At 41.6% G+C, this 25,367-nt stretch overlaps 1 protein-coding gene across 1 annotated transcript in view; it reads left to right on the top strand.

The window, feature by feature from the left end:
* The window catches only part of SLC13A3 (solute carrier family 13 member 3), an 86,222-nt gene that overhangs the window by 7,255 nt on the left and 53,600 nt on the right, over positions 1-25,367 (top strand). The window lies entirely within an intron of this gene.

Genomic DNA, 25,367 nt, shown 5'->3' with positions numbered 1-25,367 from the left:
ACCAGCCTACATTTTTGAAGCAGCTTAACTTCCCTCTAGGAAGCCCACAGAGAGCAAAATAACTCCAAGTGAATATCTTTATTATGAATCTGGCAGAAGCATGTATTTGTCAGAGGTAGACAGGCAGCTAGCTCTAGGTGACGTAGTGGATAGACAGCTAGCCCTGGAGTCAGGAAGACCTGAGTTCAAATATGACATCAGATGCTAGCTATGTGACTGGGATAAGTCATCTAATCTTGGTCTCCCTCAGTTTCCTCATCTGTAAAATGGAGATAAGAATGCTCCCTACAGCGAGTAAGAGCATTGGGATAACCTGGGATCGAATCCGGGCTCTGATACTTAGCACCACACCCAGAAATAACTGGCCGTGTAACCTTGAGCAAGTTACTTAACCCCAATTGCTAAAAAAAAAAAAAAGAATGCTCCCTACTTCCCAGGGATGCTATGAGGATCAAATAAGATAATATTTGTAAAGCACTTAGCACAGTGACCAGCACATAGTACATGCTTTTTAAAGCACAGTGCCCAGCCTTCCTAGAGAGATAGGGGTGTGCTGTAGTATGAAGAAGACTGAGCCTGAGTTTGAATCCTGGCTTTGTCACTTATAGCCAGGGAACCTTTAGAAATCCAAGCCACCTTCTTGGCTCTCAGTTTTCTCCTCTATAAAGTGGATATAATAATACTTGTACTGCCTATCTCAGTGTTATAAGGAAAGTATTTTGTAAACTGTAAAGTGCCTTTGTAGAGACCACATAGTACAATGGAAAGAGTGCTAGAATTGAAGTGAGAGGACCTTGGTACAAATCCAGCCACTGTCACTTAGAACTTGTGTGACCTTGGGAATATGACATCTTCTTGAGACTTCAGTTTCCTTATCTGTAAAGCAAAGGTATTGTACTAAATGATATCTGAGTTCCTTTCCAGATCTTAAATCTACAGTCCTATGGTCCAATGCCATAGAAATCTACTGGGATTATTACAGATATAAGGCTATCCATGCCAGCTCTGAGACTTCAAACAATAAGGGAAGGCAGGATTCCCCCTTAAATAGGGCTAACAAATTTTTAGGGTGGTAGGCTTTTCATTCCATTCTAAATTGTTTATGGGATGAGAGGATGGACAAAGACAAGGGTCCTGGTGGGTCTTGGTGTCAGAAGAGAGGTAGGTTTGAAACCCAACTCTAGCACTTACTAGCTGAGTGACCATGGGTAACTTACATTACCTCTCTAAGGCTCCATTTTCCTGTTCATAAAATGCATCACAGGATTTAGAGCCAGAAGGGACCTCAGAGATGGTGTAGAGGATCTTCTCATCTAGCAGATAAAGAAACTGTTCCCCAGACAGGGTCATACCTGGTCCAAGGTCCCGCAGATGCCGACTGAGCCATGGACGTCTAGCCTTCCCTCTGACGCTAGATCCTGCACTCTTTGGAGCTGAGGACACTGTGCTTAGCACAGTGCTCAGCATATAGTAGGTGTTTAATAAATGTTTATCCACTTGCTTTGCCATTGTCTAAGGGAAAGAACACTGGCTGCAGAGGTAAAGGGCTGGGATCCAAATCCTTGCTCTGTTTCTGACTCCATCTCAGACAATCCATGTCCTTTCTCTGGCCCTCAGTTTCTCCATCTCTAAAATAAGAGAGTTGGCCATTCTCGGTAGATTAGATTACAACACAAAGCATGTGATCCTGCCCCAAAAAAAGTTGGGAAGTAGGAGTTGAACTACATGATGTTAGAGATCCCTTTTCTAGCTCTCAATCTTATGATCTGACTTCATAGAGCACTTTACAAACATTAATATGCTAAATACTACTAGTGTGTTGAGGGGCACATCTTGAGTTTCCAGATCTCGAGATGGAAGGAACCTTACAGGACATCTAGTCCAATGCACTCATTTTATAGATGGGGACACTGAGACCCAGAGAAGTCAAGGGATTTGCCCAAGGTTGCAGGTGTTGTAGGCATTCTAGACTGGAGTCAAACGCTGGTCTTCTGGCTCTTTCCACCGTAGTATGCTATTGTTCTTGTTGTAATTACATTTGGAGACTGATTATTAGAAAAAAGATCATTTGAGACCATCTTCAGATATTCCCTTCTTTGGTGGAAGCACTCCCAGGTTGAAAGCTTCTGAGTCTAGTCCTTTCCCAGTTCTGTGCTTTGGCAGCAAGGAGGTTTGGGGCTCTCATTCTCTCCTTCTGTGCAAACAGAGGGGGAAAAAAAAGCCTGGCCTTAGCCCCAAGCTGCTGGGGGACTGGGCTTGAGGTAGAGTGGGGGAAGGGAGGACAGAAGCTGGCAATCCTAGGACTGCCATAGAAGAAGGTGCTGGGGAGGTGGGGTGTAGAATTGTGTGTTCTGGCGAAGGAGGAGAATGAATGGCAATTGGTTGGGGTGGGGGAAGGGAAGAAGCCCAGGAGGGGGGGGTTTGGCAGGCCTGCGTGAGAGTTCAAGATCTGAATAGCAGAGGGTGCATAGTTTAAGATGCATGAGGCATGATCAGCACCACAAGTGAGAACAGGAGGGGGAGAAACCCACAGGGTTCCCTCCCTCCTTCCTTCCATCTTGAATGGGAGAAAGAAGTGCCAAGGCCAGTGGGACTCATGGTAGCTGAACTTTGTTCCATTGTCATGCCTGGAAGCTTTCTGACTTTCCTAAACACCATGTTTACTTGGTGTATTGCAGAAATAGAATCTCTGGGGCTACTGGTATCCAACTACTGACAAGGAACCAAGCGTCTAGAGAATGTAAGCTCCTTGAGGGCAGGGACTGTGTCATTTTTGTCTTTGTATATATACCCCAGCCCCTAGCGCAGTGGCAGGCAGATAGTAGGCGCTTAATCAATGCTTATTGATTGATTGATTGTCTGTTGCTCATGGGTAGTGGGAAGCATCCTGGATTTGGAGGAGAACCTGGCTCTGCTATCCACTATAACAGGGCTAGCCACGTTTTCTCTTTTTATGTGACCTCGGGCACATTGCTTCATATCTCTTGGCCTTTGTCCCCTCCTTTATAAATGAGGGGGTTGGACCAGAGCAAGAGTTCTTAACCAGGGAGTGTGGATAGATTTCGGAGGTCTATGAATTTGGAAGGAAAAAAATAGCATCTGTATCTTCACTAATCTACTATTGGAATTTAGCATTTCTTTCCATTATGAATTAAACCACAATAACAACAAGCCAACTATGTTCTGAGAAGGGATCCCTAGGCTTCCCCCAACTACCAAAGGGATTCATGACACAATAAAGGTTAAGAATATTGGACTAGAGTATCTCAAAGAATAGAGTATCCAGCTTTAACATTCTATGGCGATTAATGGTTAGATCAGTGAATGCATTGGTGAACTACAGTATTAATATGTATAGAAACAGATCCTGCTTCTTCTACTTGGATTCTTTAACACTCAAATGCAAAACTAGGGAAGGGCTGCTGTGGCCTTATCCAAGGGTACTGAAATGTAGAGGGTGCTGATTGTACTTGCAGTCCTTCAGAAATATATAACCTTCAGAAATATGTCAGCCAAGTTTAGTACCTAATTGCCAAGAATAAGAGAATAAATTAGGAGGCTGCTATATGGCATACTCCCTCCTCTCTATAGCCCCAACCATTTGTTCCTCTTTTCCATTCCCTCTCTTTGAAATAGGCTCCTCAATGGTGACTACACAGTGGCATATAGTTCCCTCTCACTCTCTTATAGCTGATCAATTTGTCTTTAAAAAACTGGTGTAAGTGGATAGAGCACTGGCCTTGGAGTCAGGAGGACCTGAGTTCATATCTGGCCTCAGGTACTTACTAACTGTGTGACCCTGGGCAAATCACTTAATCATGATTGCTTAAAAAATTGATTTAAGGGCATATTTTGGGCTACTTGTCTTATGTGCAAAATTTTGCTCATTACATCTCTCTCTAACTCAAATATGAATACAGCATGGGCTAATAGAGAGGGCACAGGACTGAGACCCGGGAGACCTTGCTTCTAGTCCTGATTAGGCTTTAACTCATTATGTAATCTCAGCGAATAACTTTCCTTGTATATGGACCTTCATTTTCCCATCTATAAAATTAGAAAGTTGAGATAGATCATCTTGAAGGTCCTTTTCATCCTGTACTCTAGTGATTCTTTTAAGTCAAGTGATTCATTTAAGTCAAAGGCTTAACCTCTGATCTGATCAAAATTGGACACTTGCTTCCAGGAGAGGGTTTGGTAACTTAGTCCCACACCCAGCTACAAAGCTACCTTTGGGTGTCAGTGCTCCAGCTTGCTTCTGCCTTTTCCATTCTTAGACTGAGTTTTATCATTTGGGACCTTAGGCAAATCACTTTCCTTGTCTGGGCCTCAGTTTCCTCCTCAGTAGGGCAGAGATTAAACGATCTCCATGCACTCTGACACTCCATGTTCTAAGATATGGGCTTATTGATGCTGGGATAGAAAATAGCAGGGTTTGCTCTTGTTAATAAAATCTGTTTCACAATGGACCCTTTAACTCTGGCTCTCATGGTACTCCATGTCCTGCTGGGGATGAAAACTAAAATAATTCACCCAGGGGATCAGAGTACATTGAGTTGGACTGATCTCCTGCTGTCCCTTAGGTCCTAGGGCTATCAGCTCTTTTCTGAGCCTTTAATAGTAGAATGTTAAAAGTTAGAGAACAATTTGGTGGAAGCCCCTTCTTTTAAACTAACGTAGCGTGGAGACAGGAAGAGACTTGTCCAAAGTCACTCAGTGGAATGCAGAGCAAGGCTTAATTAAAGTCAGGTTGCCTGATTCCCCATCCTGGTCTCTTTACCCTTTGCAGGGATGTTGGTCTAAGCCACAAAACTCTTAATTGAGAAATGTTTAACAAAATAAACAAAAATACAATACAATATAGATAATGTTAATTTGTGGTTTTCTAAGTCAATATAATATATCCCCCCAATCGTTTCTATTTGAGTGTGATACCACTGCCTACAGAATAGTGTCACTTCTTCCTAGTAAATGGTTATTCAGGCAAATGGAGTCTCATTTTTATCACTAGATGTCCCCAACACACCCAAACTGATGAAAAAAAAAAAACCCTATTCATCCTAATTCTTGAACGCGACTATCTCAGATTCAGTCAGATACTGGGCATGGACTGGGCACTTGGCCTTTTACTCAAATATATGGGGAAGACAAAAACATATGACAAAATTTCTGCCCTCAGGGAGCTCCCTCTCTAGCTGGGAAGACAATGTTTACCCAAAAAACAATTAGAATTGTGATAAAAGGTAGAATAACAACATTTACTTATTAAATCCACATGGTACAATGGAAAGACCTTTCACTCTCAAGTCAGAGGGGCTAGGTTCAAATGCCACCTCTGATGTTCGCTCCCTGCATGACTGGGCAAGTAATTTCATGAGTCTAGATCTGTGAACAAAATGGGTTGGACAAGACAGCCTCTGAGGTTTGTCCCTGCTCCAAGTCTATGGTCCCAAGTTCAGAGGTCTGTGTTAAAGATACAGAAGATGCAGTTTAGAGAAGACACAGCATTTGTCTCGTGGAATTTATCATCTAAGGTCACCATAAGATACTGATGCAGATGATTGTATTGTAGTTAAGGGGAGTATTGGATAGAGGGAGACCAGAAAAAGTTGAGCAAGATAACTGTGGCCTGGTGTGGTCACTTTGGAAGTGTGACTGACCACGGCCTTGAAGGATGAGCAAGGTTTGTGCAGGAGGAAGGCAGAGAGGTCAGCCAATAAGCATTCATTAAGTATCTACCATGTGCCATATGCTTCCTAAGATATGGGCTTATTGATGCCAGGATAGAAAATAGCAGGGTTTGCTCTTGTTGTTAATAACATCTGTTTCACAATGGACCCTTTGACTCTGGCTCTGACAGCACACCATGTCCTGCTGGGGATGAAAACTAGCATAACTCACCCAGGGGATCAGAGCACATTGAGTTGGACTGATCTCCTGCTGTCCCTTAGGTCCTAGGGCTATCAGCTCCTTTCTGAGCCCTAAGTCATAGAACGTTAGAGGTTTAGAGAACAATTTGGTGGAAGCCCCTTCTTTTAAACAGATGGGCAATCATCCCCAGGGATACAAAGGCAAAAGACAGTTCCTGCCCTCAAGGAACTCACAGTCTGATGGGGGATTGGAGAGAACAGAGTGGACAGAGGCATGGAGATGAGAACTAGCCTGTCTGGGGTGGGATAGCAAAGGAGATGATGGAAACATGGGCTGAGGGGAGGTGACCCTGGAAGACAGCTATTAGCTGGCAGGAAAGTTTGTCTCTCTTCACACCACATCCTTGGGGCAAGAAAGGAAGGAGCTTCAACCTTCCCAGACTCTGAAAAGCTCTGTTGGAACCTTTTGCCCCCTCATTTTGACTGCCCTTTCTGGCTAAAGAGCTTTTGTCCTGTAGCTCCATGTACTTTCTTAAACAATTCCCTGCTTTCTTCATGGGCCCTGGCCAGATGGGTAAATAGACTGGCTTAATTCATGGGGGACACCTGACTGTTTAGCAAGTGGCCGCTTGCTGTTTCCTCTGCAGGGAGTAAGATCACATTTCATAATCGAGCCAACAAGACATTATGCACAAAATTGCCTGGGAACACGCTGAGCATCTAGGGTTCAATCTGCGGGGATCAGTATGCAGCACACAAAGTCAGGGCCCAGCTATCCACCGAACAGTGAAATCCTAGAAGGTCTGAACTAAAAGGGAGGATGTGGAATATTAGATCTGGGAGAGATCTCATTCTTTCAAGAAATATTTATTAAATGACTCCAGTGGGTAGAGTGCTCAGCTTAGCAAAGACATGGTCCCTGGCCTCATAGAGTTTACAGTCTAGCACAGAGATAAAAGACAAATGAAAAACAAATGTTCATGAGGAACAAGAAAGATGGTTGTTATTGATTAGGCAAGAATTTCTGGAAGGGGTGGTATCTGAGTTGGGCTTTAAAGGATGGGTAGGAATTCAACTGGGAAAAAAGGAGAGGGAGGACATTTCAGATGCAAGGAACAGCCTGACCAAAGACGTGGAGATGGGAGATCTTAGTGCACTTTTGGGGCCTGGAGAGCAATTTAGTTTTACTGAACTATAGAATTCAAGGAAAGGCAGAACAGTGAGTTGCAATTCTGATGCCTAGGTTGAGTGTGGGGTCAGGGAGACCACTGGGAGAGATTTTTTTCCCCCAAATATTTTGCTTTTTCTAATTATATGTAAGTTTTTTTTAACATTCTTTTTTTAAATTTTGAGTTCCAAATTCTCTCATTCATTCCCTCTTCCCCCTCCCTGCCTCATTAGGAAGACAATTTGATATAGATTATATATTTGCAGTCATGCAAAACATTTACATTTTAGTCATTTTGCGAAAGAAAACACAGACCAAAAAAAAAAGACAACCCAAACAAACCTAAGTAATATAAAAAAAGATTTAAAAATAGCATGCTTCAATCTGCATTCAGACTCCATCAGTTCTTTCTCTGGGGGATGATAGCATTTTTTTATCATGATTCTTTTGGAATTATCTTAAATCATTGCATTACTGAGAATAGCTAAGTCATTCATTCACAGGTTATCATCGTGTGATATTACTGTTATTGTGTATCATATTCTCCTGGTTCTGCTCGCTTTATTTTGCATCAGTTCATGTAAGTCTAGAATTTTCTAAAAGTATCCTGCTCATCATTTCTTTTAGCACAATAGTATTCCATTGCAATCATATATTACACCTTGTTCAGCCATTCCCCAATTTATGGACATCCCCTAAACTTCTTAATTCTTTACTACCACAAAAAGGCTGCTATAAATATTTTTGTACATGTAGGTCCTTTTCCTTTTTTTCTTTTAATCTCTTTGGGATATAGACTTAGTAGTGGTATTGTTGGGTCAAAGAGTATGCACAGTTTGATTATCCTTTGGGCTAAGTTCTATATTGATCTCCAGAATGGTTGGATCAGTCCACAACTCCATACCAATAGTCTATTAGTGTCCCAATTTTCCCACATCCTTCCAACATTTATCTTTTTCCTTTTCTGTCATATTAGTCAATCTGATAGGTATGAGGTAGTACCTAAGAGTAGTTTTAATTTGTATTTCTCTAATCAATAATGATTTAGAACATTTTTTCATATGACTATAGATAACTTTGATTTTTTTTATCTGAAAACTGCCTGTTCATATCCCTTGAGCATTGATCTATCAGGGAATTACTTGTATTCTTATAAATTTGACTCAGTTCTCTATATATTTGAGAAATAAGGCTTTGGAGACTTGCTGTAAAAATTGTTTCCCAGTTTTCTACTTTCCTTCTAATTTTGGTTGCATTGGTATTGCTTGTGCAAATACTTGTTAATTTAAAGTAATCAAAATTATCCATTTTATATGCTATAATTCTCTCTATTTCTTGTTTGGTCATAAATTCTTCCCTTCTTCATAGATCTGATAGGTAAACTATTACTTGCTCTCCTAATTTTCTTATGTTTGTTTAAATCACCCATTTTGCCCTTATCTTGGCATACGGTGTGAGGTGTTGGTCTTTACCTACTTTCTGCCAAACTGTTTTCCAGTTTTTCTCTGGGAGAGATCTTAGGAAACTTGGTGCTAGAAGGGTGGGACCCTGGGATAACACCTTGGAAGGGAGACAGTGACTCCAAGAAACCCTGAGGCTGCTTCTGGAAGGGTTGCCACCCAGGCAGAAATCAAAGACCAGTCAAGGAGGAGCTCACCTACAATCCATGAAGGCTTCAGGATCCTGCCTTGGTTGGTGTCCACTGACTTTACCTTTGTTGTATCACAGGTGGCTTCATGTAAGCAACTCATAGTTGGGTGAATTTGTGCCAAGATAAGGGCAGCCCATTCCCCAGAATCTTATCTGTATCCTTGCACTATAGCCAATGACTCCGACATCCCATAAGAATCACAAGGAGTGAAAGGAAGGCAGCAAGTTGGGGGAGGGGTCCTGTGGTGGACTTGGGGCAAGAGAGGGTGAGGAGAAAGGTGTAGTTGATCACCTGTTTCCCTGGATTCTAGAATTCCTTGAAAATAAGCTTTGGTTGACCTCCAGACCCAGAATAGTGGTGGTTCAGGGTGGGATGAGGGAGTGGTGATGTTTGGGTCACAAGTGTGGAGGACTGAGAAGAGAAAGGATGATTTCTGGGGCTAGGAAGTGTACCCTCCCTGGGACAGAGCACTTGCCACCCTTCTCTGGTTACAATCAAGCAATCAACAAGCATTTCTTATAACAGTACCTACCTCCTAGGGTTATTGTGAGGATCAGATAAGATAACTGTAAAGCTCTTAGCACAGTTCCCTGGCACATAAGAAGCACTACATAAGTGTTGTTATCATAATTAGAACAATAGGTATTAGTATTATTTATGTACTTTGTGGAAGATGCTATGCTAAGCAATGGAGATACAAAAAAAGTGAAAAAGCTCTCAAGGAGTTTACAGTCTAATGGGAAAGATAATACATGTATGAATAAGTAAATAGATGATACCTACATTGTAGTTATAGGTATATGGAGGGGAATAATATGAATACATTATATATATATATATATATAGCCACATACACAGAGAGAGGGAGAGGTGGGGGGGAGAGAGAGAGAGAGAGAGAGAGAGAGAGTATGTTAAGATTGCCCAGATTGTGAAGGGACTGGAAAAACAGGGAGAGGAACTTGAATTATATTTTGAAGGTAATAGGGAGTCATGAAATATTTTTGAGCAGGAGATTAACATGATGAGATCTGCAGAGGTATGAAAGATTTTTTTTTTTGCATTTTGGAGGGCAATTGGGGTTAAGTAACTTGCCCAAGGTTACATGGCTAGTTTTTTTGTGTGGTGTTAAGTGTCTGAGGCCGGAACCAAACTCGGGTCCTGACTCGGAGCCAGCGCGCTTTACTCACCACACCACCTAGCTGCCCCCGAGGTATGAAAGATTTATTGAAGTAGAGAGCAAAGGTGGAAAAACTTGTTAAGAGTCTGCTGCAGTAGTGTACATCAGGGGTGAGGAATTTGCAGCCTCCAGGTGGCCTTCTAGGTGCTTGGGTATGCTCTTTTGACTGAGTCCAAGTTTTACAGAACAAATCCTTGTATTAAGGGGATTTGTTCTGTGAAGTTTGGATTCAGTCAAAGGGCTGCAATTGAGAACCTAGAGGGCCACATGTGGTCTTCAGACTACAGGTTCCCCACTCCTGGTTGGTTATGAGGACTGGCACTAGGTTGGTATTGGCTAGATTAGAGGAGATGGATATGAGGGATGTTGAAGTAGTGGAAATGACAGGACTTGGTAACTGATTAGATGTAAAAAATGAGGAAGAGGAAAGATGAGACCAACTTGAATATTAAAAATCTTATCATGGAAGAATTAGAAGAGAAACATCAAGAACCTTTCATAGGTATGACTAGAAGGTGATTTCTTAACCAAACAAGAGATAGAGGCTATAACAAGAGATAAAGTAGGTCATTTCAATTACATGAAATTGAAAGGTATTTGTATGAACAAGATTGATGGCAATGGAATAAGAGAAGCAATCAACTGGAGATTATATATATATATATATATATAAAATATAGAATAAAGTATATATAACATCTCTGATATCTAATCTATACAAGCACCTAACAAATGTATGAAAAAGCCATTTTATGAGAGATAAATGGTCTATGGATATGAACAGACAATTTTTAAAAGAATTTCAAACTGTTAACAACCATATGAAAGAATGCTCCAAATCACTGATTAGAAGAGAAATAAAAAAACAAAACCCAACAAATCTGAGGTTTCACCTTATGCTCAGGAAAATGGCAAAGCTGATAAAAGATAGGAATAGGCAATAGTGGAGGGGTTATGGGAAAATGGGCACACTATCAAAGAAGTTAACAACAATACATCCCAATGGTGATGGATCACTCAGGTGGTGGCGTCCTAAAGACAATAAGAGATATAGATACAGAGGTCAGGACTGGAGATTATAGAGTTCATCTACACAGAGGTGGTGTTTGCAACTGTAAAAGTGGATGAATGATTTTGCCAAGAAAGTGAAGTAGGTCAAGGACAGACCATCTGGGAACACTCCAATTATTAAGAAAAAGGATGAACTGAAGAAAAAAGGGTTGGAAAGGAAAGAGGAAAACCAGGCAAGTGTAGTGTCTCTGAAGTCAAAAGGGAAGAGGCTATCTAGTGGTAGTAGATTTCCTATCAATAGTAGGAAAAGCTACAGAGAAGTCACCGAACATGAGGACAGAAAATATGCCATTTGATTTGGCAATTAGGAAGTCAGTGGTAACCTCTGATAGAACATTTGGGTGGACACGGAAACCAGACTACAAGGGGTTGAGGAGAAAGTAGGTAGTGAGGAAGCAGAAGGATTGGATCTGCCCAGCATGATCATCTTGCTATCTGCCGGATTCCTCCTACTCCTATGTACTCCCATATTAGAATGTAAGTTCCTTGAGGTCAGGGACTGTCTCACTTTCATATCTGGATCTGAAGTATGGGGAAAGTACCTGGCAACATGCCAGGAAGACGGCTGCAGTGCCTCATGGAGGGTCTGAAGGTACTTGGTGAACTCTCACCAATTACAGCTATTTGTTCTGTGAGGTTTGGAGTCAGTCGAAGGGCTGCACTTGAGAACCTAGAGGGCCACAATTGGAACTTCAAACCTTAGGGAGGGAATTGGATTGCTAAGCCGGAAGTGAAGGATCGAATGCCTATCATGACTGGAAGATGTGCTCAGTCTTCTCACTGAAACAAAAGACTGGATGGTTGTTGTTCAATCATTCAATTGTGTCCAACTCTTGGTGACTCCAAGGACCATAGCACATGAGTCCCTTCTATCTTACATGATCCCTTGAAGTCTGTTCAAGCTCATATTTGTTGTTTCCATGACACTCTATCCCTCTCATCCTCTGCCATTCCACTTCTTTTTGCCTTCGGTCTTTCCAAGCATCAGGGTCTTTTCTAATGAGTCCCATCTACTCATTTTGTAGCCAAAAATATTTAAGCTTCTGCTTCAGCATTTGACCTTCCAGTGAATAGCCTGAATTAATTTCTTTTAAGTATTGACCGATTTGATCTCCTTGTCCTAGGAAGTGTCAAAAGTATTCTCCAGCACCACAGTTTGAAAGAGTGGATTCTGTGGTGCTCAGCTTTCCTTATAGTCCAACTCTCACAGCCATACAATGTGCTAGAATAGTTTTAACTATCTGGACCTTTGTCAGCAAGGTGATGTTTCTGCTTTTTAGTACGCTGTCCAGATTTGCCGTGGCTTTTCTTCCCAGCATTGTCTTGCAATGATCTTTGAGCCCCAGAATATAAAATCTATGACTGCTTCCATTTTTTCTCTCTCAAATTGCTGGGGCATCTGCTATCGATGTGGAGTGTGCTGGCTATGATTTGGGTGGGGGCAGGGAAGAAGAAAAGATTTGTGGCAACTGTTGTGGGATATATGATAGAGTCAATTAGGGTAGAAAGATTATCAAACATAAACATGAGTCAAAATGAGGACCAATTAACAATAATAGTCACTCACATTTATTTGATGTTTGCAAAGTATTTTCCTCACAGTGATCCTGTGAAGTTTGTTTTTTAAATTATTATATACACTTCATAGATGAGGAGGCCAAGGCTCTTAATCTACAGGAATTTGTCTTGGAATCAGCTCGATTTCATGACTTTTCCCAATGATTCTCATTATCCCTGGAGTAGGAGAAGAGAAAGGAAATGAAGATGACCCAAAGTCAAGGATTTATAGTCCAGGAACTGGAAGGTCAGTGGTCAAGGGATTCTAGAATAGCTGGTGGAACATTAAGATAGAAATCTGGATATAGGTATAAGTGAATCCAGAGTTGGGAGATAGACTGAGACTCAAGGGTTGGGTCAAGAGACCAGAGGTCAGAACATAGAGGAAGATTAGGTAGAGGAAGATTAGGTTTAATATGAATGAGGGAGTGGGAGAAGTGGAAGGACAAGAGGGTTTGACCAGAGATGGGAATTTCAAAGTTCCAGTTCCAAGAGATGGCAAATTTCTAAGGTGTGACCTTGTAAATCTGGGATTACCTGGATTGGAGAAGAAAGTTACTTCAGGTAAGGAGGTAGGGAGAATGTGTGGTCAGATTGTTAGAGGGATGATTAATTGGAAGTTTCTAAGGATAATGAAAGGGGGGATAATGAAATGATTAGAGAGAAAGACCAGGACCCAAGTGCTAAGCAAGAAAGTGCAAAGTAGGAAGTAGTTTGAGGTCTTAGGTATCCTGGTAAATGTTTAACAACCAGCTCTCCAAAAATGTACCCACAACCCATTACTAAATTTAAGCTGCATTATCACCATTTTCTCCATCAGTTTCTTAAGTCTAGACAATCAGCAAAATAATAAATCGAGCCCTGATTTGTTGTGTTTGCCAATTTCTGAGATATGCTCACACAGAAAATTTAGTAATCAGTTCTGGAGAACCACTTTGAACTGGCACACCCCTGGGGGTGGGATAGGAATGAGGATCCAGCAAAGGAGAAGGAGGAGAGGTCAGACAGGTAGAAAGAGAACAAAAAGAGAGGAGTATAATGAAACCCAGAGAGGAGGGAGTATCCAGGATGAGAGGAGGGTTAACAGTGACTTGCTGTATGGAGGTCAGGAAGGATGAGAATTGAGAAAAAGCCATTGGAGCTGTCAATTTAAAGATTACTGGTATATTTGGAGAGAGCAGTTTTAATTGAGTGATGGGTTTGGAAGCAGTATTGCAAAGGACTGAGAAGTAAGTGAGAGGAGAGGAAGTTGAGGCATTGAGATTAAACAGTTTTTTTTTTTAATTTAGTAGTTTGATTCTGAATGGGATTAGAGATTATAGGACAAAACTTGAGGGGATGGTTGGGTCATTTAAATATGAAGGAGAGTTGAGTGTATTTGAAGGAAATGGGAAAGGAAATAATAGATAAGGAAAAGATTTAAGATAAGGAGAGAGGGATAATTATAGGTTCAGTTTTCTAGAGAATACAGGAAGGGGTATGTTCAAGGGTAGAGGGACTGGCCTTGGCAAGAAAGGTCACTTCATCAGAGTGTAAAAGGAAGAGAGAATGAGGGATGATATATGAATGATACTGTGTTTCATCAACTGTATTCAGTATAGGACAGGTAGAGTACTCACCTGTGTGGGAGAGTGTGGGAAGCTTGAGGAGAGAAGGTTTGGAACTATTGTTAGGTGTAATGGGATAGAGAGTCAATTTGGAAGGAGTAAAAGGATTGCTTTGCTGCAGTGATGGCCCAATCAAGTTGGGAGAACATGTTTGTAGGGGACCCAGTGAGTTTATTTACATGACTTCCTCCAACTCTGTTTAGCACCTTAAAGGGACCTTAGTTAGAACATTGAATTCCACAGCTGAGAGGAACCTTGGAACGTGTAATATTATAGCTAGAAGAGAGGCTCTGAACACAGAATATTGATTGGAAGGATCTTTAGAATTGTAAGCATAAGAAGTGAAAGAGACTTTCTTATATAGACTGTCAGAAATAGAAGCAATCTTAGAAATGCGTTAGTCCAGTGGCTCTCAAAGTCTGGTTCCTGAGACCTCTGAAGGGCTTTATGAGCTCAAATCTGTTTTTATAATAATGCTAAAACCATTTAATCTCTAATATGGCAAATATTGATAGAAACAACACACATGAACCAAAGTTCTCTGTGGGTGTCTTCAATAACATTTAAGAATTTAAAATGGCTTTGAGACCAAAGAATTTGGAATGACTGATCTAGCCCACCCCTTTTATTTGCAAAGAGCCCAACAAAGACCCAAAGAGGGGAAGTTATTTGTTCAAGCTTCCGCAAGAAGTCAATAGCAGAGCTGGGACTGAAAGCCAGGACTTCAGATTCTTAGGCCAGTGACTGCTTCCTTGTTCAAGGCCATCTCAATACTCTGATATTAAGGGATCGAAGTTAGAATGAGCAAGATCGATTTTCTCATTCAAGCAAATCCTGTGGGTTCATCAAAGAGTTCCCCTTTGCCCTTATTTTGTCTGGTATTGTAGGGCCCTTATCAGCGATGGGACACGAATAGCCCTGAGGATTCAGTTTCTGCAGCATTAAATGCCCCTGCCTAAATTAGTGGTTAAAGTAATACAAGAATATTAGCCCATTTGGGGACCGTGACACCTGAGACCAGAAGGTGTGAGGGCAGGTGCCAATCTTTCTTTCTTCTTCTTTTCAGGTTTAATGAGAAAACACAGTTATGACACATGGTATTTTTTTCCTCTGGGTCAGGGACAGGTCATATTCTGCCTTTTATTTCTGGCCAACTTTTTTTTTTTAATCGGGCCTGGAGTTTGAAACTCAATCAATATATCAGTACCTGCTTTTATCTAGCATCTGCTATTTGTTCTTTCCCCGTAATAGGCACCATGGGCATATAAGAATTATAGATTGCCAGACCTGACTTGTAATGGGACCCTTTGGGAGAAGTAATTCCTTCTCTGGGTCCCTGTTTCCTCATTTGCATTATGAAGGCTTAGATTGGGTCATCTTTAAGGTCCCTGCCATAGACTCATTGAATGTTCAATGTTTAGAGTGTTTGTTTCAAGTCTTTTCATATTCTAGTCCATTTCCCACTCAGCTATCAAATTAATCTTCCTAAAGCCCAAGTCTTACCATTTCACACTCCATGCCCCAAATAAGTAAATTCCATGGCTCCTTATCACTTCCAGAACCAAATATAAAATCTTCTGTGTGGCATTCAAAGCCCTTCATAATCTGGCCCCTCCCTACCTTTTCAGGCTTCTTTATGCCTTCCACCCCCATACCCCATGATCCAGTGACATTGGCCTCTGCTGTTCTTCTTGCAAGACACTCCATCTTCTGACTGCAAACGTTTTCCCAGGCTGTCCCCCCATGTCTGGAATCTTCTCTGTCCTCATCTCTGCCTCCTGACTTCCCTAGATTCCTTCCAGTTCCAGCTAAAATCCCAGCTTCCACAGGAAGCTTTGTCCAAACCCCCTTAGTGCCTGTGACTTCTCTCTCCAATTCCTTGTGGGGAATATAGCTTGTTTGTAAACAGTTGTCATCAAGTTGTTTCCCTCATTAGTCTGTGAGTTTCTTCAGGTCAGACTGTCTTTTGCCTTTTTGTATCCCCAGAGCTTAGCACCTGGCCAGGCACTTGACAAATGCCTGCTGACTTGTTGACTCAGAACTCCTTGTGTTCTTGCCATGGCTCATCATTCCAGAGGGGTTTCATGTTGTCTTTCCTCCTGGACTTGACATTGCAAGTAAGGCAGCCTACTCACTGTGTCCTGTGTAAGACATCCCACCTCTGGCCTCCATACCTTTTCCTTCAATGTCTTCAGTGCCTGGAATACAACAAGAAGATTTTTTGAGTCAACAACCATTTATTAAGCACCTAATATATCCCAGTGCTAAGCCCTGAAAATTCTAAGAAATGCAAAAGATAGTCCCTGTACTCAAGAAACTCACAGTCTAATGGTGCAATGCAAATAACTATACATTCAAGTTACAGACAGGATAAATGTGCTCGCTTCTCCATTTAGCTTTGGCACCATGTTATTGCTCTGCCCCCACCCCGATTACTTTGCATTTGTTTTATATCTTTCTAATTTTTTTCTTTGCTTTTTGGAGGGGGGATGGCAGGGCAATTGGGGTTAAGTGACTTGCCCAAGGTCACACGACTGGTAAGTGTTAAGTGTCTGAGGTTGAATTTGAACTCAGGTCCTCCTGATTCCAGGGCTGGTGCTCTATTCACTGCGCCACCTAGCCACCCCTAATTTATATATATTTTGACTTATCTGTGTACTTGCTATTTCTCCCCCATTAGACTGCAAGCTCATTGAAAGCAGGAACTATTTACATTTTACTTTTCTATTCATAAAATCTATCACAGTGCCCCATATGGATTTTTTTTGGGAAAAAAAATACTGGAGTGGTTTGCCATTTCTTTAGATCATTTTACAGGTGAGGAAACTGAGGCAAACAGGATCAAGTGACTTGCCCAGGGTCACACAGCTAGTGTCTGAGTTTAGCACGAACTCAGGTCTTTCTGACTCCAGGAAGTACTCTATCCACTGTACCACCTAGCTGCCACTTGACATATGGTAAATGTTTGATAAATGTTTATTGAATAAATTAATCTTAGTGCTAAAAAGAGTTCAGAGCAAGAGCCAGAAGGATCCTCAGAACATAGAATGCCAGGCCTAGAAGGGGCCTTACAGGTTGTTTAGCCTTACCTTTTATAGGGGAAGCACTAAGCCCAGAGATGTCCAAGGTCACACAGCCGATTGAGAAGGGAAGATGGAGTTTCCGCCCTTAATGGTAAGCTTGCAGAGTCATTGGAAAGGCAAGACTCAACATGGATGAAACTGAACAATGTGTGATGCCAAATGCTCAGTTCTGAGATGACACTTCTAAATGCCATCTGAGTCTCCATGAAAGGGGAGTTCAGGGAAGGCTCAAACAGTAGGCAGGCTGACCAGAGGAGGTGGGCCTTGAAGGATGGGTAGAATTGGTGCTATACAAAGGAAGTTAAACCTAATCATGCTCTAATGATGTTGATTATGTAGTAAGGTAGGAAACCAGGTTAAATTCTCTCTGAGTGTATGAATAAGAACGAAAGATTTCAAATAACCTCATTTCCATGCAGCATTTTTGGGGACCATTTAAAATAGATGCATTTGCTGATTTTAAGGCTGAAAAGCCACACACCTCAAACAACATGAAGGCTGGATTTAGAGTCAGAGGAACTGATATTCTGTTTACTATCCATTTAATCATGGGTTAATCATTTATTCTCTTTGTGCCTTGGTTTCTTCATCTGTAAGATGAGGAGGGTGGCCTAGTTTATCTGCCAGGTCCTTTCCAGCTCTAAATCTATGGATGGACAGAGGGAATTTTGATAAGAAGATAACAACTTCCTTCCCTCAGTTTCCCCACCGGGAGCATCTGTGTTCTGTCTCTGAGGTGGATGGAAGAGAGTGCTTCCCATCTCAACTCTGCTTTGGCTCCGGAGGGACAGGATTCTAGCATTTTCCTTTTCTCACATGAATAAGAGATCCTTGTTAGACTGTCCCTGTGGTCTTTGAACACTCTGCTTACAACCTTAACAACTTTTAATAGGCTTTGCCTGCTTTTCTTGATCGCATTAAGAATGAAAGACCGTTCTCTTTCTTCTCCCAGCCATCTACTTTTCCAGAGGTCTTGGAGGATAAACTCCAGCTACAGTGAGCCAGGATGGTTTAGATGCCATCTGGCTTGGAGGATGCTGGGGGTGAGGGGTGGTAGGAAGGGTGGCGAATTGCAAGATTGCTCAAGCTTCCTTAATAAGAAAGACTCACAGTTATATAGCCCTTTAAAGTTTACAAAGCACTTTCCTCATAAGACCCCTATGAAACAGAGAGGGGAAGGGAGAGGGAGCAAGCATTAAATACCTACTGTGTACTAGGCATCGTGCTAAGTACTTTACAAATATTATGACATTTGATCCTCACAACAGTCCTGTGATGTAGGTGCTATGTTTATCCCCATTTTACAGTTGAGGAAACTGAGGCAGACCAAGGTAAAATGGCTTGCCTAGGGTCATATAGCTAGTAGGTGTTTAAGGCTCGATTTGAACTCAGGTCTTTATGACTCCAGGTTCAGAGCTTTTATTCACTGCACCTCCTAGCTGCCTAGCTAGGAGAACAAAAATTTTAATTTCCATTTAGTAGATGAAGAAAACGGAAGCACAGAGAAGCTAGATGACTGGCCTATAGATGTCAGATCCAGAATGTCATTGATGCATTCAATAGTATTTATTAAGCACCCACTATGTTCAAAGCACTCTGGTACTAAAGCACTGGTCCTTGTTCCCAAGAAGCTTACAGTTGCATAAGAGCAGTAATAATAAATGACATTGCCTCTTAATTTTGCAAAGCACCTAACATGTGTTCTCTCATCTCATCCTCACCATAATCCTTTTAACTAAGCAGTGCAGGTATCTTTACCTTATTTTACTGATGAGGAAACTGAGGTCCTCAGAGCTCAAGTTCTCAAGAGCTCATGGCTACATAGCCAAAAAGCATCAGTGGCAGAATTTGAATCCAGATCTTCTTGTCACAAAGTCCTATACCCTATATCCACTATAAGACACTGCTTTTGATAGAGAGGAAAGACATGCATTCAGATAGTTATGATACAAAAGAGAATGAGATGTGTACAGTGGCTAGATCCATGCAAAGGATTATGGGAAATTTTAGAACGGAGGAATCATTTTTACCTGGGGCTTTCTGGGAAGGTTTCATGGAGGAGTTAGGACCTCAGTTGGGTCTTGATGGAAGGAAGGCAGACAGATCAACAGATGGAGATAGTGAGGTAGAATCTGTTATAGATATGAAAAATGGCAAAGACACACAGAGAGGATAAGGCAGGTCATGAACATGGGGATAAGGAGTCATCCAGCTGAGCTGGTATGCTGGGTATGTGAAGGGAAATAATATGAAATAGAATTAGGAAGGTAAGTTGAGCCCTGATTGCCAAAATCATGAGTTTATGCTATGTGAGGGGCAATGAGAAGTCTGTCTCCATAAGATGTTGAGTTCCATTTTTTTCTCTCTCCTTTCCTTCCTTTTCCCCACCCAAGACAGTAAACAATTTGATGTAGGTTGTATAGTGCAATCTTGTAAAATATATTTCCATATAGTCATGTTGTGAAAAAACAAACAGAACAAAAGAAAAAACAATGAAAAAATAAAGTGAAAATTGTATGCTTCAATATGCATTTAGATGCCATCAGTACTTTCTCTGGATATGAGTAGCATTTTGCATCATGAATCTTTTGGACTTGTCTTGGAACTTGTATTGTTGAGAATATCTAAGTAATTCATAATTGATCATCATACAATATTGTTGTTACTATGTACAATATTCTCCTGGTTCTGCTCACTTCACATTGTATCAGTTCATACAAGTCTTTCCTAGTTTTTCTGAAATCTGCCTGTTCATCATTTCTTAAGGAACAATAGTATTCCATTACATTCATATACCACAGCTTGTTTAGCCATTCCCCAACTGATGGGAACCCCCCATTTCCAATTCTTTGTCACCACAAAAAGAGCTGCTATAAATATTTCTGTACATGTGGATCCTTTTCCCTTTTTATGATCTCTTTGGGATACAGACCTAGTAGTCATATTGCTGGATCAAAGGGTATACACAGTTTGGTTGCCCTTTGGGCATTAAACTAGACAATTTCTATGATTCTTTTGAATTCTGGATCATATGTCTCTTGCCTTCTCCTGTTATTTGTCCTCATGACCTATCCCTAGGTGACCCTAAGTCTCTAATTCCTCTGACCTTCTGGGAGTAAATGCAGCTTGCTCTGAGGAGATCATGCCACTATGAGAATGTTCTTAGATACATGGGGTTTATAAGATGGGCAAAACTTGCATTTTTTTGAGCTTGGAGAGGAGGCCCCCAAAAGTATGAAGAATGAAGATGTGTTGACTACAACTGGTGTCCATATGGGGCCAGATCCCTGCCATGGTCACCACTGAGGTACCTCTCATCCTCCAGAGTCATCAGGGAAAAGACATGAATTCATTTTTGACACTAACTTCAATAAGGGAACCAGCTGAACTAGGGAATCTTTAGTAGTGGACCATTGAGGGTTCCTAGATAGGCTAGAAACATTCCAGGGACTGCATCTCCTTGTCACTTACCTTCCCAAAGAAGCCATATGACTTAACCAGGTTGCACAGTTAGAAGGCACCAGAAGCAGTATTTGAACTTGGTCTCACTTGACTTCCTATCTAACTTCCTTCCAACTTGACTCCTCTGTAATGGTAATGGAATTTGAAGACCCCCTTGTATTGTAAGCTAACAGGTGCTTAGAACTTGGTTTCAAGTTAATTATATCAAGCCTCTGTTAAGAAACAGAAGGTATGAACCCCTGTTGCTGATGTAACAGGAAGGAGCTGAACAGGGAGGAGCTAATACCATATATAAGGAAAAGCACCAGCTGAGAGAGGCCAGAATTTCTCTCAGCAAGTATCTAGAGGCTGGGCTGCTGCTGCTGGTCTGAAGACTGAACTGAGAATTGAGAAGAACTGAGAAGAGAAATGAGAACTGAGAACTGAGACAGAATTTCTTACAGCAAGCAGCATGGAGGCTGGATAAGGTGATTTTGATTTTGATTTTGATAATGGAGCTGGAGAAAGTGATTTTGATTTTGAGAACAGAACTTGTGGTGATGGAGCTTCTTCTGAGACCCAGCCAAACTCCTCCTGAGAGCTTTCGAGAGCCAGCCGGAGCTGCCAGAGGAAGCATGACAGTGGTGGAGGTACTTTGTCTGTCTGTTTTGGGTCTATGTTGATTTCACAGGCAGAAAGTGAATTGAGATGATAGTGCTGACCATGTGTGCGAATATTGTTGTAATTCTGCTAAGCTCAATGTGTGTAGATATTGTTGTGGCTCTGTCAAGTTTTTTCTTCCCAGGAACAAAAACTGTAAAGGACTTGAGGTGGACTAGACACCGTGAGCTTCAATATGGAACAGGAACTACACAGAGAACTGGACAAGGAACTGGGAACTGTCTGCCTTTGAACTCAGGTGGCAGTTGGTTAGATTTCGGCAAGAGCTGGGACCATAGAAGGGGAACCATGGAAGCTGAGAGCCTGCCTCAAGTCAAGATGAAAAGACCTTTCCTGGGTATTTAATGCTGACTAATGTAATTGTAACTTACTTGTGACCTAGGGGTAGATGGCTTTTGTACTTTCCACTACCCTTTAAGAGGGTACTGAGTACTAACTGATGATATTGTAACTCAATTTCATCCAATGGGTGGAGGACTTTGACTTCTGTACTTTGTAATTGAATTAAGGACTTTGTGATTGATTAAATGAATGTACTTTGCTTAAAACTATGTGAACACTTTGGTGAAAACTATATGGCTATTTTAGTAATAAATTGTGAAGTTATAACATTCTGAATGCTATACTTTGATTTCTGTGAATGTTTTGCTCTGAGTTGTTACTGAATAAATAAAGTGTTTGCTATACCATGTAATTAGAACCTTCAAAGCTGTTCACAGCAGCTTTGGAAAGTTGCTCTTGCATCTCTGTACACCCTCTCATACTGCTTCTGCAGATGGGGGTTGAGCAGCTTAGTCTCAGTAAACAGTGTAATATGGCAGCCAAGGAACAAACACTAACCCAGTTTCATTAAGAGAGTCACAGTGTCCAGAACAAGGAAGTTAACATGTCCACTGTATAAAGAACTGCCACAGTTTGATCCTATTGAAAGTATGTCCAGTTCTGAACACTGTCTTAGGAATCTTAGGACAAAGAGGGATGCAACCAGGATGGTGTGTCCCTGTCCAGTGAAGTGGTTGTGATGTTTATCAGTATATGGGGTTTTGCAAAAGAATTCGATTTGTCTAAACAGCATAAGCTGCAAAGTAGATACAGTGCTAAGCCTGGAGTTAGAAAGGTCTGAGTGCTTATTCAGCCTCTGATACTTACTTGCTGTGTGTGACTTTAGGCAACTCACTTAACCTCTGTTTGCCTCAGTTTCCTTGAATGTAAAATGAGGATAATAATAGCAGCTACCTCCAAGAGTTGTTGTAAAGATTAAATGAGATAATATTTGTAAAAAGTACTTGGCACAATTCTTGTGTACATAGTAGGTGCTATAGAAATATTTCTTCCCTTCCCTTCCATCCCATGGCTTTAATTCTGGGAAATGATCTTGAGGTAGGCCATCCCATGTTTTTTTCAGAGAACAATCCAATGTGAATATCCTCTTCCAGGAAGAACTTTTAACAATGGGAAAGAGCTGGCATTGAGCACTCATTAAGCTATGATGAAACTTTTCCTGGGCTTGCCCCTTGCCCTGGCTTTTCCTGGCAGACTTATACATATACCTCCTCCTCCTCCCCATGCCCCCAGTGCAGGGGCAGCAGCTCTAAATCAGGCTCCCAGGTTGGGAGCCAGACAACATGACCCTCCCTGATTTCTGGTCATTTGTGAATGATTTGTAAAGGCCACGGCAGGGCTGTGGGCACCCAGGGCAGAAGGAACTCTCTTAATGAGAGGGGAAAGCAGCTGGTCATAACATCTGCTAATGAGTCTTGTCGGTCATGCTCTGTCTTGGCAATACTGGCTTGGACCAGACTGGATCCTTGTCAGTTGGAAAAGTCCTTGGGGGTTTATTTTGACTGCTACAGCAGAGAATGATCCTGTAGAGTTTGTTTTCTATATACTGTGTTCTAAGGGCCTTCTGACATTCTATATTCAAAGGACCACCCCCCCACCAGCTCTGACATTCTGTGTCCTAAACACCCTCCCAAATGAGATTCTGTGTTCTAAGGACTCTCCCAGCTCTGACATTCTGTGTTCTAAACACCCTCCCAACTGAGAGTCTGTGTTCTAAGGAACCTCCCAGCTCTGACAGTTGGTGTTCTAAGGACCCTCCCAATTCTGACATTCTGTGTTCTAAGGTCCCTCCCAGCTCTTCTGTGTTCTAAGGGTGCTCCCAGTTCTGACACGCTGGCAGTCCACCAGACTAGAACATGGAAATGTACCCAGATACATTCTTAGAGCTCTGCTTTCCACAAATGAATCCTCATCTGGAGCTGTCTTCTGACTCTTCAAGGCAGGATTTCTCTACTGTCATATACCAGGACAGGGTTTTTTTGGCCTCTATCCCTTATCATCAACATCAACATTAAGCATTTCTTTCCTATAGCCAGTTCACCTCTGTTTTTCTCTTTGGGGGATATTTTCCCTTCTTATTATTTAGAAACATAAGACCATATGGAATGTTAAAGCTGGAAGTGACCACAGAACATAGAATCTAGATTGTCAGTGCTGGAAGGTACTTTAGAAATTATCTAGTTCAACCTCCACTAAAGGGTGAGTCCATTCTTCCCTGCCTTCCTTTCCCTTACTATGAAGTTAAGCCTCTGAACATGTCCTCTACCAGTGGAAAACTGGTACCAGGTCCTGAAATCCTGCTCACAATCATTCAGTTCAGACAAAGCTCTGACCACAGACTTGGGAATATGTAGGGAGAGGAAAGGTGTAGGACAGGTTGATGTGAGGGGTGGATGAGAAGCAGTAGAATATGAGATTATTTAGAGCTGGTTCAATCTCTGGACTTTTAGTTCAAAGACAGATAGACTCTTCTTACCATTTTCTCTTTTTCCAGGGAAGGGGCAACCTTGGGGGCATTGGAGGAAAAAACCTGATCCTTGTGGCAGTCTGGCAATCATCTCTCAGCTCAAAAATTAACCACCCAATGTGGCATTCCCCCCCCACCCCAGGTCTGCTTATTCTGTCCCTAAATGCCTAGACTTTAATCTCTTTGTAATTGTGTTTTTTGAATGACTGGAATGGATTTAGGGTTCAGAAAAATGGTAGACCTCCGTGGAAGAAATAGGGCATAGTGGAGAGTCAGGAGACCCATGGTCAAAGTCTGGGGACCTTGTGCAAATGATTTCCCTTCTCAGGCCTCAGTTTTGCATTCTGTAAAATGGAGGAGACAATTAAAAATTATTTATTATTTTGTTTCTAGTGCTCAACATTCATTTTTATAAGATTTTTAGTTCTACATTCCTCCCTTCCCAAAACAACATGTAATCTGATATAGGCTATATATGTACAATCATATTAAACATATTTCCACATTAATCTGTTGTGATAGAAGAATCAGTACAAAAGGGAAAAACATGAGAAAGAAAGAACAAAAAACAAACAAAAAAGGAAAATAGTATGCTTTTATATACATTCACAATCTATAGTTCTTTCTATGGATGTGGATAGCATTTTCCACCATGAGTCTTTTGGAATTGTCTTAGATCATTGCAATGCTAAGAAGAGCAGAAGTCTGGGGTCGGCCAGGTAGCACAGTGAGTAAGAGCACCGGCTCCAGTGTTGAGAAGACCTGGAGATCGAATCCCGGGCTCAGACACTTAGCATCCACCCAGAAACACCTGGCCGTGTAACCTTGAGCAAGTTACTTAACCCCAATCGCTTAGGGGCGGCCAGGTGGCTCAGCGAGTAAGAGCACCGGCTCCAGTGTCGGGATGACCTGGGAATCAAATCCGGGCTCCGACACTTAGCACCACACCCAGAAATAACTGGCCATGTAACCTTGAACAAGTTACTTAACCCTGATTGCTTTAAAAAAAAAAGAAGAGCAGAAGTCTGTCTTCACACAATGTTGCTGTTACTGTGTATAATGTTCTCCTGGTTCTGCTCACTTCACTCAGCATCAGTTCATGAAAGACTTTCCAGATTTTTCTGAAATCCACCTGCTACATGAGACAACTTCTAAAGTCCCTTCGAACTCTCATGTTCTAAGTTCTAATATCCCTCTCAGCTCTGGTATTCTTTCTATGATGCCTTCCAACTTGGACATTCTAGGTTCTAAG

The sequence above is a fragment of the Petaurus breviceps genome, unplaced genomic scaffold (genome assembly GCF_028583685.1).
Source record: "Petaurus breviceps papuanus isolate PSGF00001 unplaced genomic scaffold, PetGlider_PUasm1.0 90847, whole genome shotgun sequence".
Taxonomy (NCBI): Eukaryota; Metazoa; Chordata; class Mammalia; order Diprotodontia; family Petauridae; genus Petaurus; species Petaurus breviceps.
The sequence above is the reverse complement of the archived record's forward strand: the minus strand, read 5'-3'. Positions and strand labels throughout refer to the sequence as shown.